Here is a 5,658-nt window from a genome sequence, read left to right on the forward strand (position 1 = left end):
GGCAACGGGGAGTTATTATAATCGAGAGAATAATGCGATTAATCTCGATAACGGGGGCGAAAGATCGAGGCAACCGTTTCGTCAAGTGTCTGAGAGACCACGCACATAATCAACATAAGACGACGTACGTGATCAACATAACCTGTTTACGCTCATTAACTCGGAAAAAAATAGAGACGTTTCATTTGAATCGTGCGAAGTACCCAAGTTTATTCTCTCTCCTTTATCTTATTATTAATCGTTCAATTCGAGATTGAAAGAAATCGCGGGGTTGAGGCTTTCTTCTGATGGAAAGATTTTATAGAAAAGTGAAGAATTTTCACGCGGAAAAGTTTCACGCATGGTAACGAATGTATTATTAATAATATATGAGGCGATATAAAATATTTTTTGCATCGATGCACTAACCGTGGAAACTATGCTTTTATTCTTGTTTACGTGACGCGAATATTTTTACAACTGGCTGGTATTACTGGCCAACCACTCGTTCAAAGAACAATGGTAATAATGAAACGAAATTACAGTCGGAAATTGTCATTAATTTAACGTTCGTATTTTTTCTTTTTTTTTTTTTTTTTTTTTTCGGACAAACTTGGTCGAGAAAAATTGTTACGCATCACGTACCTCGATCTCTTTTCCTCTGAAAATTTTTAATTGAAATTTATTCGTCGTAATAAACAAACGATTTTCTTTCTTCGCTTTAAAGCAAATTAATTTTTTTAAAATTAAAAAAACTCGCGCTACACACTTTTCATAAATATCCAAATATCTTTAATCCCAGTTTTTAATTTTTAACGATAATTTACTTCTCTTCCGAAAAGTTTTGTAAAATTCTCCCCCGAGAAAAACGAATTGTTTCTGGATGATATTTCTATTCAGCGCATCCCAAGTTTCCACTCTTCTATTCTTATTCCTTTTTTCTTCGAACTTTCAATCGTTCTTTCATTTCTCTATTTTTATTTACGTTGTTGTCGCGATTAAACGAAACGAAAAATCGAAGCGAATGCCGGCCAATTTCTTTCTATTTTAATGCGAAATTTTATTTTTAAATAAATCGCGTGTACAGGATTGATAAATCTTCTGAACTCTTGCTCCTTCCTAACTTTGCACAAGTTATTCTCAAGACGCTGTTTCGTGTATATTAAAGTCTCACAAAACCATAAATCGACCGTTGTATCAAGCAAGCTTAATATCGCGTATTCTATAGACTATGAGTACGATTTAAAAGAGTTAAATTAAATTTACTGATAATCAAATTGTTAAAGTTCACAGTCATGAATGATTAATTCAATAATTACTACAAAATTTATTAAAAATACTGGAGAATGTAATGGAACAAGGGTTAATCTTAAAAATTGTAAAGAATTTTTGTAAATGAAATAAATTAAGAATCTGAATCATAGTGTTAATAATAAAATTATATTTAACAATAAATATCTCATTAAAGTGAAAGTATAAAGAATTAATCTGAATATATTAATTATAATATAAATTATTAATCTAATAAAAATAATAATATTAGATTGACAATTTGATTTTGAAATAATTTTAAACTCATTATATATACATATATAATTTAATAATAATTTAAAAATAAATAAAATTAATCAAAAAATTCTAGGTAAAATAAAAATATAAGCAATCAATTTAAAGATATACATATATATATATATATATTTGAGAATGAACCTCGACCTGAATAGTTCCAATCCAATCCAAAATTCTTCCTCTATCCATCTAACCAATCCAACGAAAATTGAACGAGTTCCAGACTCGGCACGGCTCGATAACAATTACGTTTCGCCCTAAAAATCATCTAGCTATTACATTTCCAACGTCCTGCTGGGAGGAAGACGTAGGATATACCGCATTCGTTAAATCATTCACTTAGCAGGATGCACCCTGGATCGTTGCCAGGTCAATTTCACGGGGGAGTAGAACCGCCCATTCATCGCCAAATCTTCTTTCGAACGTCTGCGTCGCTTTGGATACGTATGATTGCATTTTTTCCAAAGCATAGAATAAACAAAATTTAATAATTTAACTTACCTCGATTATTTATCACCGAAAACACCGTAACAAAATATGAAGATTATATAATAAACCGGATAATTGTCATTCGAGCAAATTTTAACTTTACTCGAAACTTTTAACCAATACGCTTTTTTCAACGGGTTAATGGGCAAACTCTCGAAAGCGATCGAAGGATTGGAGGAAAGCGATGGTCCTTGAAAGCAGCCAATGGTGTATCGGTGGACGCACGGTTGACATAGGCAAGCGTAAATCCGCGTTATCCACGGTTTAATCCCTCCCTATATATTCGTCATTCTGTTCTGGCTGTCCACAGCGTAAACAGCGCGGAGAATATGGCGGAATTGGCGAGCGACCGTTGCCTCGTTTGTTTTTCTCCTCCCCCCTCCTCTCATGGTTTCGCGGTGTTTTTATTTCGATGAAGGTTGCAGGACACGAGGCAAAAAAATCATCACAGGGATCTGGGGCGATAGGAAGGAAAAACAAGTCGATATTCTCGAAAGATTTTCTTTTCCTCCTTTACTTATTTTTTTTTCTTTCTTTCTTTTGCGGTATCGCGTTTTGCGGCGTTGCTTTCGATTTAACCCGATACTTTGTTCGTGTTTCGAGGTAAGGTTTTGGATGATCGTGATGAAACGTATCGAGAGTGACATATTTATATAGAGTTTAAAAAAAAGAAAATAAAAGAAAGGTAAAAGCGTTGAACTTTTACTCTCGCATGTATCGCCCTCCTTTGATACGCGTATTTATTTATTTTATTTATTTTATCCTCATTTTTATTTACCACTCCCTCGTTGTCACGATTCTTGTGAGATTTCTTGCGCGAAGCCGTGGCAGACACGCGGAGAATAAACGGCATTGAGACAAATAGAAAATCAATTCCACGGACGCTTGTGTTCTATGGTTGAACAAGCTTATTTTCCTCCTTTTCCCCTCTCTGTGGTTCGTCACGAACGAGAGAGAGAGAGAGAAACTTGGAAGAAATTACGAAGAAAACGAGACACCGGAAATCGAGCCCGATTTTCCACGATCGTCTGACTGGTTTCCTGGCTAGTTACACAATTTGCAATCCCAGGGATTAGTCTCGAGGTTCTCGAACGAAGAGCAATTCCACTTCTTAGGGAAGCAGTTTTTCGATTCCATTTTGTATCCGTGACGAAAATAATTATCCAATATAATAACTATCCTCGCTCATTTAAACATATGCTCTCCAAAACTCGGTTAATTAGCCCCCCTTTTTATCCTCCCTCCCTTCCTTTCTTCCTTCCTTCCCACCCCTCGTCGTATATTTCCCCCGCCAATGTCCCTTAAACGACTCCTCCACCCGTGGAAATAACTCTTGTTAAACCGCGGCAACCGACCGCCGACCGGTCCATTAACGTAACGACGACAATATTGCTTTCGCGACATCGGGAGAGACACTGGCCGTCCCACCGTCTGCGCACCGAGCGGTTGGACAACAAAAACCCGTACAGTCGGTGGTAATTACCATCGACGAATATCGTGGCTCGGATTAATCGGATTAATTAGAGGCGAGGCTTCCGTCTTTTTCTGTCTCTCTCGAGGAGGGAGGGGGGGAGGAAAAGCTTCCCTCGAGGAGAATTGAAGGAAAGAACGGGCGAGGCTCGATAAATGCCGGCCAACGAATGTTCCATCGATAATTGTGTCGAGAGAGTCGATGGCCAGGTGCATAGTATAATTAATCGTGAGGTAATTGCGAATAATAATCTTGGCTCGATTTATCGTTTTATTACGTTTAACGCGCGCGATTTTCTAGGGAGGATGGACGAAAGTAAAGCGAAGAAATTTTTGAAATCGAAAGAGAAATTTTATTTAAATATTCTGAATTTTATTTCTCGAAAAATAATTATCGGTTCGAAATTTTTTGAATAGAAAACTCATTACGTTTAACACTCGCGCATGATTTTTCAAGGATGGACGAAAGTAAAGCGAATTTTTATCCTTTTCGAAATCGAAAGAGAAACCTTTAAATATTCTAAATGCGAAGTTTATTTCTCGGCGAAAAATAATTATCGATTCGAAATTTTTTGAATAGAAGACTTATTACGTTTAACACTCACCTATGATTTTCCACGGATGGACGAAAGTAAAGCGAAGTCTTGCGAAGAAATTTTTGAAATCGAAATCTTTAAATATTCTAAATGCGAATTTTATTTCTCGGCTGAAAATCAACCGCGCGGAAAATTATCGATTTGAAATTTTTTGAATTGAAGAAGACTAGATTTTTATCATTACGTTTAATGCTTCAAGTTTAACGCGATTTTCCAGGGAGGATTGTCGCCGGATGGACAAAAGTAAAGAAATTTTCGAAATCGAAAGAGAAACCTTTAAATTTTCTAAATGCGAATTTTATTTCTCGGCTGAAAATCAACCGCACGGAAAATAATTATCGAAATTTTTCGAGTAGAAGACTCAATCAATACGTTTAACATTCGCGTATGATTTTCCACGGATGGACGAAAGCAAAGCGAAGTCTCGCGAAGAAATTTTTATCCTTTTCGAAATCGAAAGAGAAACCTTTAAATATTATCTAAATGCGAATTTTAGTTTTCAATTTTATTTTTTGACCGAAAAAATAACGATCGATTCGAGATTTTTTGAAAAACTATCATTAGATGGACGAAAATAAAATGTTTCGATACTTTGACATATTTCGCGAAGAAAATATCGATATGAGGAAAATTTTAATTCTTTCCAAAATCTTTAAATATTCTAAATACAAAATTTAGTTTCCAATTTTAACCGCGCGAAAAATAATCATCGATTCGAAATTTTTCGAAAAGGATTGGACGAAAGTAAAATAAAGCTTCGATCATGTTTCGCGAAGAAATTAATTCTTTTCGAGATCGAAAGAGAAACCTTTAAATATTATCTAAATTTAATTTTCAATTTTATTTCACCCAAAAAATAATCGAAATTTTTCGATTCGAAGAAGAAAGCTAAATTTTCTTACCCCATTTTTACCCCATTCCGTTGAAAGCGCTATACTTATCAGAACACCTCGTTCGTTCCGCATCGATGAAACCTCACCCTCCCCACGTTAACATAGATCAATTTATAATATAATCTTCATTTTTATAAATTATATTTATTATTAAATATTTATTTATTAATACTAAAACTATTCGAAATGAATAGGAGACAATAAATATTGTTCTAATAATAAGATTTACTATTGAAAAATAATTCATTCTTCTAGAAAAAAAATATCCAATAATTAAATCTTTAGAATAAAACCCAACTAAAAAAGGAAACCCACATAAACTTAATATCGTAAATATAATAATAAACCTCTTCATAGGATAAATATAATATATTCCGTAATATAATCGTATGTCTTGAATTCCGTTTATATAAATCTACCAACGCATATAAATATTAATGACTTAAATATTGCATGAATAAATAAGTAATAAGCAAAAATACCAATTCGTTAAATCCTAATTGTCTCAAGATTGCAAATAAGCAACCTACTACTTTTAAATCTAATTCAAAATTAGCAGCAAATAATATTATTAATCTAGAAATTAATAAAATAATTCATTTATATTCATAATTTAATAAATCTGTATATCGAATTAATAAATAAATTCCAGCTGTAACTAA

Source organism: Apis dorsata, unplaced genomic scaffold (assembly GCF_000469605.1).
Source record: "Apis dorsata unplaced genomic scaffold, Apis dorsata 1.3 scaffold_98, whole genome shotgun sequence".
Taxonomy (NCBI): Eukaryota; Metazoa; Arthropoda; class Insecta; order Hymenoptera; family Apidae; genus Apis; species Apis dorsata.